The 19311-nt window shown below is 35.6% G+C and overlaps 1 protein-coding gene across 1 annotated transcript in view; it reads left to right on the top strand.

Annotated features, from left to right (window-relative positions):
• The first annotated feature begins 3337 nt into the window (after nt 1–3337).
• Nucleotides 3338–19311, top strand: part of LOC148943871 (uncharacterized) — a 112748-nt gene continuing 96774 nt past the window's right edge. Inside the window, exon 1 of the mRNA XM_089101268.1 lies at nt 3338–3400. The gene's annotated coding sequence lies outside the window, so the exon portion shown is untranslated. The remainder of the gene's footprint in view (nt 3401–19311) is intronic.

The following is a 19311-nucleotide window of genomic DNA, read 5'->3' as shown; positions in this document are numbered from 1 at the left end:
AGACCATTCTCAGTGGTATAGAGCTGACACCACCACACAACAGCAACTTCGGATTGAGTATGCGCGATGGTTGGGTATGACAAGCGGCATCAGCCTCCTAGCAAGACACTCATTATGATAAAGTTGGCATCAGTCAGTAGTTGAGTGGGACGGACAGTCCCACTCATATTTCCATGGCTTGTTATTCCATTCCTTGTCAATTCTGGACTTGAAGGACGCAGCCATAGGTGCAGTTATCATTTCAGCTTGAAGGCTATTCCAGTCGTTTACGACACGCTTGGAAAAGAAGTGTTGCCGTGTTCGTGTTTTAATAAAACGTTTGGACAGCTTATGTGAGTGTCCTCTTGTCTGGTGCTGACTTGAATGTTTGGTAAAGAGGGGGTTATTGGTTGTGTGTTATACTTGTAGGTCAGCATCATATCACCACGGCGGCGTCTGAAGACAAGTGTTGGCAGCTGCATGCGTTCCAGTCTCTTGTTGTATGGGAGATCTCGTAGGCCAGCTATGCATTTCGTGGCACGTCTCTGAACTCCTTCGATTAGACTGGTGTCATTCTTATAAGAAGGGGAGGTGAGACACGTACCAAAATCCAAAACGGGTCTAACTATAGCCTTATAGAGCCTTAGAAAGACTGTACGGGAGCGGCTGGTTATAGTGCGTTTGAGGAGACCAAGGCTTGAATTTGCTTTTGAAACTGCTTGTTGCCAGTGGCCGTGGAACTTCAGTTGTTCATCTATCAGCACTCCTAGATCTCTTTCTTCGGGACTTGTCTTTATTACTAAGCTAGCCAGTGAATTGGGATCGGACATGCTATACTGGTGACGGAGGTTGTTGCTTCCAAAGTGAAGGACACTGCACTTTAATGTGTTGAATTCAAGTAGCTAATCTTGTGCCCACATTTGGATTTTATGAAGGTCACGCTGCAGATCAACAGGTCACGCTGCAAACCAACAGGTCACTTTGTTGGTTTGCAGGCCCAAACAGCTTGGAGTCATCAGCATAGAGAGTGATGTTGTTTTCTGTTCCATTCATCAAATTATTGATGTATATAAGGAATAGGGTAGGGCCCAAGACAGTACCTTGGGGGACTTCACTTACAACATTACATGGTTCGGAGAAGACCTTATCGCCATTATTTGTGAAGAGTTGAACCTGCTGACTCTAACCAGTCAGAAAGTCCATGACCCAATCAACCACATCCGAGTGGGTACCAGCTGCTGAAAGTTTCAATCTGAGACGGTTGTGTGGTACCTTGTCGAAAGCCTTGGCTAGGTCCAGTAAAATCAGGTCCACAGGGGTTCCTTTCTCCAGGTAATCTGTTATGGTGCTGTATGTCTCAAGGAGATTGGTCTCAACCAATTTTCCTGGCAGAAATCCGTGCTGGTCGGGGGAAAGTATATTATTATTACAGAGATGTGTCAAAATATCAGCATTCACAATCCGCTCAAGGGTTTATGCCACCACTGAGGTCAGACTGATGGGTCTGTAGTTTTTGGCTTTGGTGCGGTCACCTTTCTTGAATATTGGGGTGACATGGGGTCAACTTCCAGTCTATGGGTACTTTTTTTGAGTCAAGCGACAGTTGGAAAATATTGCATAGTGGTTGTGCAATTTCTTTGGCAAGCTCCTTCAATAGTCTTGGGTGCAAATTATCAGGACCGGCGGACTTATTGACGTCTAGTGCTTCAAGTCGCTTTTGGACGACAGGGGGGGGAGAGTAGAATAGGTGGCATTGGGTTAGGGATGTCGTATGGTGGACTATGAGGAAGAGGACCATCTGGTTCATTGGTGAAAACCGACGCAAACTGCCTGTTGAGGAGTTCGGTGATGTCCTTCAAGTTGGTCACTTCCTTGCTATCATCTGTACTGAGTGCTTTTACTGACCGTCTGCTATGGTCCTTACTTGATACATACTTCCAGAACAAACTACAATAATAAAATTTCTACCTATTACTTTACAGAATAGCTTTTAGTTTAACTATCACCCCCATGCCTGTACCTTTAGGAAATTCATATGAACAAACAGGGGGGGGGGAAACCATATAATTTTCAGTGTGTAGGATGAGGTATATCTGTCGTTTTTTTCAATTATTTCCAATGAAAGTTCAAAAAGGCTTTGTTCAATGAACAAAAACGAAATAGTTAGTCCTAAAATTCTTAACAAACAACTACTTCCAAAATTCATCTTACCTAAAAAAAAATTCAATTGAAAAACAAAAGACGATTTTTGCTACGCAGGCTATAGTAAAGTGAATCCAGCTTGCTCCAGACACTTCCTGCTTCATTTGATAAATGCCTTGTGTTCATTTAGATTAAAAAGAAATTAAGTGCAAGGAAGGTTAAAAAGTACTAAATTTAACTCATCTTTCTATACCACCCCCAATATGACGATTTTTCTCATTGTTCATTAATTCATTGAATTAATTGTTAACCAAAAGTGACTCTCAGGTCAGATTTTTGATCGACTAACGCACTAGTTGTAGCGAAAAAAAAGCTCGGTGAATCAAACGCTTGATAAAAACCGCCAGGTAGCTTTTGGGCCTTTAAGGGCTAGGCACACGTAGCTGACTTCGGGAACCGATTTCAGCAAGGCTATATTCCACGTCGAGTGATTATAATTAATGATGCTAAAAGGCGGGGCTTAGTGACGTTTTTCGGTGATTAATCATGATTAATTACGATTGATTTACGATAATCATTAAATACGATTAATTACAAGCCAAAAGCTCTTAAGCCCTAGTACATTCCTTGTCTAGAACGTAATTAATGATGATTAATCACCGAAAGACCGTCACTAAGCCTCACCTCTTAGTATCATTAATTAGAATCACTCGACGTGGAATACACCGTTGCTGAAATCGGTTCCCGAAATCAGCTACGTGTGCCTAGCCCTTAAGGGCTAGGCACACGTAGCTGTTTTCGGGAACCGATTTCTGTAATGGTGTATTCCACGTCGAGTGATTGCAATTAATGATTATAAGAGGCTGGGCTTAGGGACGTTTTTCGGTGATTAATCATCATTAATTACGATTAATTTATGATAATCATTAAATACGATTAATTACATGCCTAAAGCCCTAGTACATTCCTTGTCTAGAACGTAATTAATGATGATTAATCACCGAAAAACGTCACTAAGCCCCGCCTCTTCGCATCATTAATTATAATCACTCGACTTGGAATACACCTTGCTAAAACCGGTTCCCGAAACCAGCTCCGCGTGCCTAGCCCTTTAAGTTTCTACGACTATTGACTGTTTTAGCGGCATCTAATCAGAATCTGATTCAAAGTATTTGATGGCAGCTCGTTAAAACAAATTTGAAATTGATAAAGAATGCTTTAGGCTATTCCTAAAACTTTGAAATTCACCAAACGTTCTGAATGAAGTAAAAATATAAAGGTTGGTTTAAGTTAAGGCAACTTTCTAGTTTAGGGGCTTCTTGCTGTCTTGGAAAGTACTTGAGTGATGAATGAAACTTCCAGGAATAGATCTAGGGCCAAAAATGTTCCCTGGGAAGGAATTGGCAAGCTATTTTATCACCTTTTTTTAAATTCTAGGGCTTAAATGATTGCATAAATGACACCTATCTGAATTCTGACAAAAAATTGGTCAATATCTACCAAATCATATTATTGAGTTAGGACTAAAGTGAATACACCATTCAATGCCTTTTTTTATGCTGATTACAAATATAATAAGCTTTTCTATTGGAAATGAATTTCAGCCACCCCCCTATATATGCCAATTAAGGGTTAGGTTAGGTCAGGGTGGGTTAGGTATATATATAGGGGGGGGGGGGGCTGAAATTCATTTCCGATAGAAATGCTTATTATATTCGTAATCAGCATAAAAAAAGGCATTGAATGGTGTATTCACTTTATTCCTAACTCAATAATATGATTTGGTAGATATTGACCAAAAAATTTACCTTGGTTTTGAGTTTTCAACCTCTATTTTAAACTTTACATCTTTCAACTTTATTTTAAGCTAGGCTATGTCATTTTTTTTTATTTACAAAATTAATCTGAAGATTTTTGAAACTTATAAATTGGGATTGAGGCAAGGTTTGAGGATGAAAAAAATACCCCTGTGCATCTCTTGAGTAGAAGATCTATTTGGCAAGATTTCACTTTTATAACACAAAGGGTTTTAAAGGCCAGTGCACTCTACAGAGAGAAGTAAAGGTTGGTGCTTCAAAACATCATCCCACAAAATCACTGAGACTTTGCATACTTTATGGATAGTTTCATTCACCTTACTCTTTCTAAGATAGCAAATGCTCCTAGCCTAAATAAGGATTTCACCTAAGTTAAAAATCTGGTACCGTAGCCTAGATTTTTGGCAGTGCATATTCTTGACTTATGAATAAAGTGAACATACTACTTGATGCCTTTTTTATGCTCTTTATGAATATAATAATCATTTTTGTTGGAAATGAATTTTACCCCCCACCCTTATATATATATATATATATACATATATGTATATATATATATACCAACACCCCCTAATGTGCAAAAATATACCCTGAATTGATATATATATATATATATATATATATATATATATATATATATATATATATATATATATATATATATATATATATATATATATATATATATATATATATATATAGGGAGAATGGGGCGAACTTGGACACTTTTTAGTTTTCCATGCATAACTAGGTACTGGATTGACATAAAACATTTTAGTGTGGGTTGTTAGAAAGGTAAAAGTCTGACAAATAATGGTGAATTATTTTAAGATTTTTTAAAGATCACCCTGAAGCGGGAGTACTATGAAAGTAGGACCTTGTCAAGTGTCCAGTTTCGCCCCGTACACAGGGTGAAATTGGACAGGCATGGGGCGACCTTGGACAAGACAGTTTTAAGCAGTTAAACTTTGTCCAAATACAGAATATTCGTGTAAAATGATACATAATCACTCAAAATCATATGAAAACGCAAAATCGCATAAAAAAATCAGCCAGGAACATTGCACGGGCATCCGGGTTTCAACTAGAATTGTCATTTTAAAGCGTACATTGAAAGATCACAACCAAAGACAAGCCCCTGAACTGCACGACTGGTTCCACCAGCTGAAGAGGGGACATGAAGCTTCAGTTCTATGTCGGTAACGTCTATCTCAGCAATATTGGGAAGCTGAGGAAACATGAATTTGTCCCCTTGTTTCCGAAGAAAGTTAACCCTCGCAAACTGCTTTTCTACAACATCAAGAACTTTGCCAACATAATACACAAGGGCTTTCTTCTTTCCATACTCGAACTTGACAAGAACAAAGTCTCCGGCTTGAATGTCCTTATCTACGTCATCCTTATCAGCCGCATGGGGGTGCAGAGACTCGTCAGATGAATTGTCGTCAAGTTCAATGTCATCACCACTACTTTCCACTGGAGATTCAATTTGCTTTCTTTTCTTGGCAGTGGGCTGCTTGGCCTGCTTGGGCATAGGCTTTTTACTCTGCTTTTCCTTTCTCGCTCGTGCTTCAGCTTCTAAAGCATCTTTTTCGGGTGTATCGGTAAGAATACGAGTTCGACCTTGCTTTTTCGCATTCCTTCTGGGCTTTGTCATATCTGCTCTTGGATCGGGTCTTCCTGCTTCAGGAGTCTGTTTTCCTAGCTCGCTTTGGGGACGAGAAGGTGACGGAGGAGAGGGGGTGGGTATTGGCTCCATATCGAGTAACAAATCGTCCGGGGGTGGACGATTTGTCACCTCAGCAGGTAGAAAGTTTACCTCAGAAAATACACTTCTGTTGAAGGGCCAAATTCCAGCTTTCGTGAAACCAACTGTTATATTTTCCGGGTTGAACTTGCGAAGGAATGGTTCTTTGCAGAGCTGGGCAGTCTCGTGAATCGTAATTCGTTGACCTGGATGGATCTGCAACCAAGTGTTCAGTGATTCTCTCATCGCAAACTTGAACGGTCCGTAGACAGAGACGTCCAATGGCTGTAAGCGGTGGGAACAATGGGGAGGAAAGGTCAGGAGGTGGACCCAATTATCTTTGCACAGCCGCACTAATTCCACCGAAACATGGCTATCGTGGTTGTCAAGTAGTAGTAGCACAGGGTCTTCTTTCAATGGCTTCACCAGCTTGATGAAGTGCTCAATAGCAGCTACAAAGTCGATGGAAGTCATCCAACCACTAGGGTGAGAAAGCCCGAGACATCCTGGGGGGGCTTCTCGAAAAAGCTGGTCTTTCATATTCGCCCGTGGGAATATAAAAACGGGGGGAAGAGCTTGACCAGTGGCTGAAATAAACCCGAGCATTGTAACATTTTCCCCTCTCTCTGCTGACACTGTCTGGGAAACTTGCTTCGATCCTTACCTTGCGATTACTTTTGGAGCTGGAAATACATTAGGAACCCCAATCTCATCACAGTTCCAGATACGGTTTGGTGGGAACTTGAATTTTTCGTAGAGTTTCTGCAGGTTGTCGAAGAACAAATTCACAACCACTGGATTGAAGCCAGCAGCCCTTGCCTGGCTGGTATTTTCAGGCTTACGAATAGATAGCTCTGGGTTTTGTTTCATAAAGCCTGAGAACCAGTCAGCCCCAGCTATGTTGTCTCGCACCCAGCTCTCCGGTGTTTCGACGCCAATCAATTTGACCCATTCAAAGGCAAGTTTCCTCGCTTCTTTCGGAGTGAGGCCGTGATTCATCAGCTGACATTTTAGGAGATACTCTACAAACTCTTTTTCTTGTTTGTTAGAGAAAACAGTTTTTCTCTTCAGGTTGGGCGATGGGCTTGGGCGACATGGGGGTGTAACTGGATTCGCTTGAGGTTCTTCAGTAACTCCTTGTCGATTTTTCAGAGCATAGGCGACGGTTGATTTCTTCAGTCCATAGGTTGTTGCGGCATTTCTAATAGATAGTCTACGCTCTAAGACTGCATTCACTGCCTGCTCCATGGATTTGCCATCTGGTAGATCGTGTTTCCTGATGTAGTTGCGAACCATTGTCCAACTAGAAAGAACAAACAGTAAATGCACGGGAAATAACCTGGAAATAGCTTTAAGAAGCAATGATATGAACCGGGTCCCTCCTTACTTACAGTTCGTTACCATGAATTGTTTGATCATGTAATTAAAAAAAAATTATATTAAAAATTAAAAAAAAAATTTCATGGCTTTTGTGATTAAGGGGTCATTCTTAAAGCATTGGAACAAAATTTGAACTTTAGCGTAGAGTGAGGTATTGACTAGGGGGTGAACCCCCTAAAATACGTAATAAAAATATACGAATATAGTTTGTTACATGAGTGAATTCATAAGTTACGTCAGAACAAAATTTCGAGAAAGCCATATAGCCAAAAAATAAATAAAATTGATATACAAATTTTGTTTGAATTATTCATGTACGATGAGCCAAAATTGAAGCTACATTAATTAAAAAACGCCCTGAAATTATATTACAAAAGACAAGTTTTTTTAACTGAAAGTAAGGAGCGTAATTAAAACTTAAAACGAACAGAAATTATTCCGTATATGAAAGGGGTTGTCCCCCCCTCAACGCCTCGCTCTTTACGATAAAATGTTTTATTGTTTAAGAAAATAGAGTTGTGAGAACGAGTCAAACTTTAGGGTAGTAAAGAGCAAGGCGTTGAGGAGGGGATATACGGAATAATTTCTGTTCGTTTTAAGTTTTAATGTTGCTCCTTTCATTAAGCTAATGAAACAGCCAACTTAACCTCGTTGTGTTGTGATAAAGAAAAACACATCTACACACAAGCAACGCCATCTAGCATCATCGATCAAACTCCAAATATTAGTTAAGAAATTCTCTAAAAATTGCCTCCAAAGAGGCAAAGACATTCTCTAAAATGATAAACAAAAATAGCATAGGGTGAAGCTGGGCACACGGGGCGACCTTGGACAGTGTCCAAAGTCGCCCCCGAATTTCTGTCCAATCTCGCCCCTATCGAACCAATTTTAGAAAATGGCGTCCTGAAAAAGAAGTACTTGGAATAGACAAATCAAACTCAGGGCATAGATAGAGGATGTATCTAGCAACTGTACAACATCAACAACAAAGAAAAACTACCACCTTTTGTTACCGCAAATCGAACTGATGTTGCAACTCCCAAATTTTTTTTAAGCATCTAAAAACTTTCTTACCTCTTATCCTGGTGTTAACAGTTCCGTTAGATTTCAAACTTCCCGCCAATGTAGACATACATAAGCCCCATCTACCCTATTTTTTGTGGATTGATAGAAGCAATAGGCTAGTTGTCAGGTTCGACGTCCAAGTTTGCCCCTGTCCAATTTCGCCCCGTTCTCCCCTATATATATATATATATATATATATATATATATATATATATATATATATATATATATATATATATATATATATATATATATATATATATATATATATATATATATATATATATATATATATAATATATATATATATATATATATATATATATATATATATATATATATATATATATATATATATATATATATATATATATATATATATATATATATATATATATATATATATATATATATATATATCAATTCAGGGTATATTTTTGCACATTAAGGGGGTGTTGGTAAAGTTTAAACTTACCTCTCATTTGCATTAGAAATAAACTTTGCCCCCCCCCACCCCTCTAATGTGCAAATATATACCCTGAATTAGTATATATAAATAGGGGTAGGGGTTAAATTTCTTTCCAACAAAAATGATTGCTAGGCTATATTTGGAAAGGGCATAAAAAAGGCTTCAAGTGGTATATTTACTTTATATGCAAGTCAATAATATGAACTGTCAAAAATTTACCAAAAATCTTAGTAGGCCTAAACATGTTATGGTTAACCACTTCTTAACTGTTGGTTCCTAAAAGTTGCATTAATACTGTTCCCTTTTAAATTTTACAACTTTGACTTTGAATGCCTGCAAAAAATGGAGGAGCCGAGATACCAAATAGTACTTTTAACAGTGCATCAACTAAAGATGAAACAATACAAAAATGGAAGAATTAGTCAAAATTTATATCTTGCTGCCACAAGGGATGCACATCTTTGTTCAATGTTCTGCACAGATGGTCCCACCACACTTGTTACAGAAGGTGGTCGTCATCCTATGGAGTTTCGAGGGACAGAGTGAGCAAATTTTGCGTTTTTGGTCCTGAGATGTTGGGCTTCCAGAAGGACTAGCAATTCTTGCAACATCTTTGATGTGTTCATGGAGTGAGCAGCTCAAATTTCTACCTAAGAGCCTTTGGTGTACGTGAGGCTGCACTAGCTCTCGGTAGAGTTGCTTCATATGACATTTCCTTGTAGGAGGCTTCTCTCCAATCTTTCCACGGTTGCAGCTGTTACCCCATAAAAGTTGATGGAAGTGATGTTTAGGAGCCCATAAAATACACATAAGGGCATAAAATACAAATAATACACATATTATTTTTATATAAAATAAAAATAACACATACACATTAGTTTTCCTCAAACAGGACATGTCACTACACATTTAGTTGAAGGTATCAACCCCACCTTTAGTCAAGTTGTAGTACTCGATGACTTCTGGTTTTCGACTTGGGTTGGCCAAAGAAGGTCTCTTGTGCATTGTAGACAGTAGTACGACCATTTTGTTTTGTTTTGGGATGTATGAAACCATGGTAAGGTCCTGGTCAAAGCAAAACATTGAACTCCGTTCAGTATGCTTTTTTGTCTAGAGAAGTTCAGGAGGAATTTCACGTTTGTTCTTTTGAAGCATTCCAACAATGGTCAGGTTGTACAGAGGTTTCAAAAGCTCTTCAGCCATTGGAATGGAAGAGAACCAATTGTCCATAGTTATGTTTCTATTGGAACCCAAATTGGTCTGCTAAGCTCTTGAACAAAGTAATCGCCTCGAGGCAAACCACCTGTTTGAGTTCCTTTACCCAGGTATGGGATAGTATTTATCATGTATTTGGTGCCCACGTCACACATCATTACAATTTTAATTCTATATTTGTTTGACTTGCTTGGTATATACATTCTAAAGGGGCATCTTCCCCTAAAACCGAGCAATTGCTCGTCAATTGTAGTGTTGGCCCCTGGCTTAAAACTACCTTGACAGTTCTTGATGGCGTCTTCCCACACCTCTCTTATGGCAGCAAAAGCATCATTCTGTTTCCTGGAATTCCTCGTTTCTTTATCATCAAATCGGAGGCAATCGATGAGAAAGCGGAATCTTTCCTTCGGACATTGTAGCCTTGTAGGCAGAGCTGCTCATATTGGCATCAAACATTTTGTCAACAGAGAGATGTCCGTCTTTTAGTGCTGTTAAAATTACAATTTTAACAACTTTTGTCACAAGAAAACTGACACAAATCCAAGAAAAAACTAAATGTACTAATTCTGATTTTTGCAAAAAAATTTACACTATTACTGTCGCTTCGTAAAATTTACTACTCGCCCTCGTTATCTCGGAAACGAGTAGGGATCAGTTCAAGTCTGAACTTGCCCAATAGCTGGCGTCTCGAAAAAGGAATTTACGTGAAGTCACGTCTTGTTATGTGATACCGTCTACACGGGAATCTTGAAAAATGGTTTGGCAATCGTAAAATTTACAAAGCGACAGTATTCCAGGGTTAAGAAAACATTTTAATAATTTAGAATTATTTTTATGTGGTTCCATATTTTATGCTATGCTATTTCCAAATAGCCTATTCATGGTTACTTTTCTGACAATAAATCTCACCCCTCCCCCCCCCTAATGGTCCCACATGTAGCCTTAACAGGATATTGGTAAATTTTTGGCAGTTCATATTACTGACTTACAAATAAAGTGAACATACCACTTGATGCCTTTTTTATGTTCTTTATGAATAATTGCTTCTGTTGGAAATTCAAATTTACCCACCCCCACTAATGTGCAAAAATATACCCTGAATTAGAATATACCATGAATTGTTGACAGCAAAGTTTTGAATCTCAAAATTCAGTGCTTTTTTGTCAACAGCTTTTGAAAAACATGAAACAGTAGGAAAACATTTTATATTTGAGTCGCCTAATAAATGGGATCTGAATTGTTTTAAATAAGTATTTTTGGAACACATTACTCTTGAACAACTTATTTATAAACTTGTTATATGTTTTTAACCACTTTTCATGAACTTAACAAGTGTTGATAAGTTGTGTGGTTACAATTCAGGGTATATATTTGCACATTAGGGATGCAGTGTGGTTAAATTTGAATTTCCAATAGAAGCAATTATTATATTTGTAAAGAGCATAAAAAAGGCATCAAATGGTATGCTCACTTTATTTGTAAGTCAATAATATGAACTGCCAAAAATTTACTGATAAATTTATCCCTTAATTGAATCTAAGGTATAAGCCTAGGATCCCAGCAGTACATAAGGAATCATGTTAAGCAAACAATGCTAGGGGATAACCTTAATCTTCACCTCTTTCACTGTTATACACTTAAAAAAACAACAAAATTCTGAAACATAAACTTGGATTTCACTGCATTTGTCTGTTTCCAAATAATCTATATATTCCATTAAACACCATTGGTGCCATCTAATTATTTCTCACAAAACATATCAATAGACAAATGGTTATAAATTAGGTTAACTTAGGTTAGCTTAGATGGTGTTTTGGTGTTTGTTTATAAAAAAATTTCAAGACTTAGAGAATAGATACAAATATTTAGAAGTGTGATAGAAAAACTGGATATACAACAAAAGAAGTGAAGACAAAGGTTCTCCCCCCCACAAAATATGTTAACTAGGATTATTCTGCATATTATTAAGTAAGAATTGTTTTCTTAACATGTTCTTAACTATATGGTACATAATAGGTTCTTTGTTCAAATGGGTTTCTGCAGTCTCAAATCTGTGAAATTTAGTTTTGCCTATGATTGACTGCAATATTGGATAAAAATGACCTTTGAAAAGATTATCAAAGGTCATTGGCCTTAGGTGAGGGAAGGAGTGAAGGTAGGTACTTAAATACCTTCCTGTGGAATCACAAAGGCCGCTAATCCATTACCAAAAGTTCCATTCTCCTAAATAAACTACTTTACAAAAGAGACAAATGGTCCACGTTTAGAACTTTTCTGATTGTTACATTTATTTAACAAGAATATAAATTCAGCCTTGAAATACAGCATTCTTTAAATTACCTTAAATTGTATTTTCCAGCAAAATAAGGAAAAATCCTTTAGAGCTGCTGGTCAATGATGATGGAGAGCCATTGGTTTGGCAGTGCCCCACTCCGTTTTCCATTGTTTGGTGGACCAATTTTTATCAACAGTGATCTTGAATGCATTGACATAGGGGTGGTGACAGCTGCATTGGGAAGACTGTTCCAGGGGGCCACTGCTCTATTGGAGAAATATTCATTCATCTACTTTTTGGAAATTAAAACTATTTTGATAGTATTCCAGATGTAACACTCACAAAATTTGGCAATTCTTCAATGCATGAGCCTGAAATTTTTCACTTTTTTGTAACTTCTTGGATTTTAGTAGACAAGTTAAATCTGAGCTCAAAAACTTGTTTCTACTGCTTGTTAAATTATACATTACATTACTATTTTCTTCTAGTTTACATTCTGTAAATTTTAAAATTCACAATTTATATTCATTATTGTGTGTGGTACTATAATTTTTTTATTTATTAAACTAAACTTAGATGTTCTCATTGAATGGCCTATTGGCAACCAAATTTCAGACAAACTGGCACAAAATTTATGAGCAAATGATGATATCTCCAATAAGATACCCAACAAGCAAATTTCCATGAACCAATCTTGATATAAAAAGCAAATAAGTGTGCCATAATCAAGCAAAATCTCAAACAAGCTTGCTAGTTGCCAATCTTTTGCATTGTTGTTTGCTTAAACCAATGCTTTAAACCAGCCAATAGCAAGATAATTTGTTGATCCAAGCTTGTTTCAAGCCTGCAATTTAAAAAAAGAGAGAATTGAAACAAGCTTGCAAAACATGCCAAAGGTAAGATCTGTTTCAAGCCAATAGCTTTGAAAATATAGCCTACTTTAAACAAGCCAGTGGTAACAAAATTCCTTGATTTAAGCTGGAGTCAAACCTGCAACTTTGGAAATATACTTGGAATAAATATGCAAAACATGCCAATAATAATGAGACAAATCATTGGTTTGCCTTGATATTAGTCAGCAGCCTGATATCAAATCAAATTCATGATCCTGGCTTTGTTCCCTTGCAGTTACCAGTTTAAAGTCTTATCTATTTATACTAGTAATCAGATACTAGTAGTACTAGTAATTATTGTTCCTACTAATTATCTGTTACCTCATGAGCTCTTATAAGATTTATATCAACCATGTGTTTTATTAGAAAAAAATTCTTCAGTAATTACAAATTTTCTGTTAGCTTGTAAAATTTGAATTCTTTGTAAGCAATTTTCGGTTTTGATGTTGGAAACACTGGCGAAATCCAGGTTTACCAATTAAAAAAAACCAAGAGGGGGGGGGGGATAGGATTAGGAAATAAAAGTACAAAAAAAGGCATTTTCCAAAATTTCGGGGGAGGGGGCAGTTTTTTTTTTTTTTTTTAACTTTTAGACATACTAATACATATTTCTTAATGTCTATTAAGGGGAAACTGCCCCTCCTCTTCTCCTAATGGTGCCCCTGGCACCAATTAGGGAAAATAATAGGAAATAAATAATAATGGATAACAATAATAGATTAAGCATAATTTAAAGATCTAGAGAAATTAACTAATATAAACAATTAATTCATATATTAGCCTATTCAATACTGGTATATGCAACACATGAATAAAAATATAATCCTTCCAATTGTGGTATAATGCTTTCAATTTCATGGGTCAAATTAGGCTAATTTAGACCAAAGACACAGAGCCTCAAGGCTGTGAAACCTCAAGGTAAAACAAAAGAGCATGCTGCTCTTTTGTTTATCTATTTTTCTTGTGGTAAAGTTGTTAGTTTTCCTAGATTGAGGCAAGGGTTGATTTCAGTTTCAGTGGCATTAATTTACATTTTTAGGGGGGGGCATTTGTCATTTTTTCAATGATTTTTATCAAAAAAGGAATTTTCAATGAAATCACCCCCCCCCCCCAAAAAAAAGAAGTTATTTTAAGAATCTAGGCGAGTTAAAAAATCTACAGAGGAGGTAACATATGACCCCTTCCCCCTGTTTATGCCACTGTTCAGTTTGCAATTTAGCCTTACATTTTGTTTGATTTAAGTGAAATGAACAAGGATTAAACTTACATGGCAAATTTGACACAAGATGAGCATGTATCAAGCATAGTTGCTTGTTGGGTAGTACTGGTTAAATGGTAGCTGGTTAGTCAAAGGTGTACTGCTTTACCCTAATTTTTGTTTGCAGTTTATTATTATTCAGAAAACAGTAGGCTATTTGCTGTCATTTTCAAACAATATTGCAAATTCAAACGTGATTGCTAGATCTTGTTTCTTGATAAAAGAGTATTTTGTTGTAAATTAAACATAGATTTTCTCATTGAATGCTGTACTGGCAAACAATATCCAGAAAAACTATCACAAAATTTATGAGCAAATGATGGTATCTACAATAAGGTACCCAACAATCAAATTTCCTTGGACCAACCTTCATATGAAAAGCAAATAAGTGTGCCATAATCAAGCAAAAATATCCAACAAGCTTGCTTCAAGTATTTTAGTTGTCCATCTTTTGCATTGGTGTTTGCTTAAATCAATGCTTGAAACCAGCCAATAGCAAGGTAATTTGTTAATTCACGCTTGATTCAAATCTGCCATTTAAAGAAACAAGCAAAGGCCTAGGTAAGATCTAAGTCTGTTTCAAGCCAATAGCTTTGAAAATATACTTTAAACAAGCCAGTAGTAAGGAAATTCCTTGATTTAAGCTGGAATCAAACCTACAAACTTTGAAAATATACTTGGAATAAATATGCAAAACATGCCAATATTAATGAGCCAAATTCTTGGTTTGCCTTGATATTAGTCAGCAGGCTGATGTCAAGTCAAATTCATGATCCAGGCTTTGTTCCCTTACAGTTACTAGGTACTAGTTATTATCTGTTATTATACTAGTAATCACTTACTAGTAGTACTAGTACTTATAGTCACTAGTTATTATCTGTTGTTATACCAGTAATCACATACTAGTAGTGCTAGTAATTTTAGTTACTAGTTATTATACCAGTAATCACTTACTAGTAGTGCTAGTAATTATAGTTACTAGTCATTATCTGTTACTTCATGAACTCTGATTGGATTTATATCAACAATGTGATTTATTGGAAAAAATTCTTTAGTAAGTTATCTACCAATTTTCTGATAGCTTTTAAAATTATACTTCTTTTTAAGCAATTTTTGGTTTGGATGTCAGAAACACTGACAAAATCCAGGATTCCCGATTAAAAAAAACTGTCAGGGAGGGGGGATAAGACTTAAAAATGAAATGAAAATATGAAAAAAGGTATATTTTAGAAAAAACTGGGGGGGGGGGGTGTTTTGTTTTTCAACCAATTTGTGGTAACAAACTGTAAGTAAGGATTGACAAAGCTCAATAGTAACCAAAACTCTAAAAAACGGAATTGTGAAAATAACAGATATGCCAAAAGATTTGGCATATTATTCTGATTCCAAATATCCAAGATTCATTAAGTTTACTGTACCCCTTCAAAAGCTACAAGCCTGAGAAAATTTGCCTGGTTTTCAAAAAAGGAGGGTACACCCCTTATAGGTCAAGGTATCTTAATGAACATTACACCATCACATTCAACATATCCAAGAACCTTATTGTAGAAGTTTCAAGCTCCTATCCACAAAACTTTAATTTTGTATTTTTTGCCAGAAGAAAGATCATGGATGCATGTTACTTTTTTTCCCCAGGGGTGATTGCATTGAAGCAATAGTCCTAGAATATTGGGGGAGGACTCATTCTAATGAGAATTCAAAGTTTTAGTGGCTATTTTAGTAACAAAAATGATTTGAGGGCAATTAGCCCCCCGCCCACCCCCGTTTTTCCTCACAGTCGACTGATCAGAATTTTGAGATGGCCATTTTGTTCAGCATAGTTCAAAATCCAAGTAAGTATGCCTCTGGGGATAAGATGCCCCCCACCCCAACAGCCCTTGGAGAAAGGTATGTAATACATGAAGTTTGTCCATTGTTAACATACATCATCTGTTATTGGGGAATATACCCACACTTTTATTTTTTTAGAAGAGGGATTTCCACCGTGGGGATTTTCCACAGGGAAAATCTTCCGGGGGTTTTTAAACTCGGGAATTTGCCAGAAGTCCTACACAAAATTATTTTTACTTGTCTTTTTTTTTCTCATGACTGACTCAATTTTACACTTGGAGATGCTAAGGGGAATCATTCAGGGGACATTTTTACCAGGTTGGAATTGTCTAGAGTATTTTTAAGTTGGGGTTGGGATTTTCTACAAGAGAAATTCTCCATAAAGGAGTTTTTCACAAGATAAATTTTCCAGGGGGATCTTCGGGAGCAGGGGGAGCTGCGGGAACAACTTTTTACTAGGGGGTTGGGGAGGGGCAATTTGCAGGAAAACTTTTCCACGGAGGAGGGGTTTCCAGCATGATTTTAAAAACAAATCAGATATTAAAGTATTTTTTCAAATGAAAGTGAGCTAGGAAATTTTTTTCACCCGGAATTGTCTGCAAGAAACCTTGTGGGTTGAATTTTCAGCTAGAATGGAATTTTCTGGGGGGGGATCTCAGGTGAGGGGGGGTATTTTATGTGAAGAGAACTTTCCATGGATGGGGAGCTGGATTTCCCGGTATTATTTAAAAACAACCAGAAATTAAATATAAAAAAACAAGTTTTTCAACTGAAACATAGGAGGAATATCAAAACTTAAAACAAACAGAAATTATTATATATATATATATATATATATATATATATATATATATATATATATATATATATATATATATATATATATATATATATATATATATATATATATATATATATATATATATATATATATATATATATATATATATATATATATATATATATATATATATATATATATATATATATACACACACACACACACACACACATATATATATATATATATATATATATATATATATATATATATATATATATATATATATATATATATATATATATATATATATATATATATATATATATATATATATATATATATATATATATATATATATATATATATATATATATATATATATATATATATATATATATATATATATATATATATATATGTAAAAGGTTACCCCTCCTCAAGATCTCACTCTTTACACTGAAATTTGACTTTATCCGAATTATTTAAGAACAATTCTGGAAACACAAGGGCCATTTAATTAGAATAATAAAGCTTTTTTAAAAGATTCAATAAAAACTTTAGCGTAAAGGTCCTTTTAGCATAAAACAACCCTTTTCATATATGTAATAATTTCTGTTCATTTTAAGTTTTGATATTGCTCCTTACGTTCAGTTGAAAAAGCTTGTTTTTTTTATTTAATGTTCAAAAAAGACAATTAGACATACTACTACATATTTCTGAATATCTAGGAAGGGGAAATTGACCCTTCGTTCAATATCTAAGAAGGGGAAATTGACCCTTCGTTCAATATCTAGGAAGGGAGAATTGGCCCTCTCCTTCCCCTAATTGGTGCAAAAACATAGAATAAGCATAATTTAATATAAAGAACGTAATTTGTATATTAGTCTATTCAACAGCAATATATGCAACACAGATTAATAACCAAAATTGACCTATTGTAAATAGAAATGAATAAAGACATAATTCTTCTAATTGAGATATAATGCTTCCAGTTTCATTGGTCAAACTAAGCTAATTTAGACTAAAGACACAGAGCTTCAAGGCTGTGAATCCTCAAGTTAAAAAAAAGAGCATGCTGCTCTTGTGTGTAACTATTTTTCTTGTGGTAAAATTGTCAATTTTCTTTGATTTAGGCAAGGGTTGATTTCAGCTTTAGTGGCATTAATTTACATTTTTTTTGGGGGGGGGGGGAGGGATATATTTGTCATTTTTTCAATGGTTTTACCAAAAACGGAATTTTCAATGACCCCCCTCCTCTAAAAAATTGAAGTTATTTTCAAAGTCTTGGGGGGTTAAAAAATATATTTTGTTTGATTTAAGTGAAATCAATAAAGGTTACAATTACATGGCAAATTTGACACAAGATGAGCTTGTATCTGGCTTAGTTGCCTGTTGGGTAATACTGGTTAAATGGTAGTTGGCTAGTAAAAGGTATACTAAATACTTTCTAAGACCACACTGGCTATACATGACGTATGAAGCTAAGAAAGGAAAGGAAATAAAAAATGATAAGTAAATCCAAAAAAGGGTGAGAAAACAATGATTTTGTTAGCCATTAGTAAAATATGAAGACGAAAAACCAGTAAATATCTCGACAAGGACCTCTGCCAAGTCGTCTTCAGTGCTAAAAAAAAAAAAAAAAAAAAAATCTAACATTTTAGAGTTCACTAGACAAGATCTGAACAAACACTGAATGTAAGACCAAAGCCGAAACCAACGAAAAAAAAAAGGATTTTACCGAAGAAATTGTGCAAGAATCTTTTGTCTAGCAATACTTTTTGCTCTCCTGCCATTTCGGTTTTCATTAGATATTTTAATACGTTCTCTTAAATTTGATAGGGTGCAAATATCAAAAGAGTCTTTTAGTATTAAATTTTTGTAAATTGGGCTTCATGAAATGTCTCCAGTGTCCCTATTTAAAGCCAAATTCCTGTTTACATATTTTTTTTTATCTCAATTACCTCTTTGAAAGATTGCGGTAGGCCATTTACAGTAGATATTAAAGTTGCCTCCTCAAAAAGAACAAGATGTGTAGGATTTTTGAAAATATGCTGGGCGAATGCGGAATCAAAGTTGTCATTTTTATTTTTCAATCACAGGGACTTATCTTTTGAAGTTTTGTGTTCATGCAAACGTTCACCTTGTTGTTGATGGGTCCTACCAATGTAAAATTTCCCACATGAAAACGGGACTCTGTAGACACCACTACCCAGTACATGGTCAGTTTTATCTTTTCCTGAGTTGAAAAAAATTTCAACCTTTTTGTTCACTTTTGAAAGAAACAGAGAGATTGTGTTTCTTTCAAAATTTTCCAAGTTTATCATTAAGTTTTGAAATGTATGGTAGAGTGGTGAAAGTTTTTTTTTTCAATTCCTGGAACGACTGAATAAAGGGGGACGGGCTCCCTATTTTCTTGTTTTATCTTTTTTAATCGTCTATCTATGATATTTTCAGTAA

This window comes from Artemia sp. Qi Xiang Cuo, chromosome 15, assembly GCF_049724085.1.
Source record: "Artemia sp. Qi Xiang Cuo chromosome 15, ASM4972408v1, whole genome shotgun sequence".
Classification (NCBI taxonomy): Eukaryota; Metazoa; Arthropoda; class Branchiopoda; order Anostraca; family Artemiidae; genus Artemia; species Artemia sp. Qi Xiang Cuo.
Note: the sequence above shows the minus strand (reverse complement) of the source record. Positions and strands in the feature narration are given on the sequence as shown.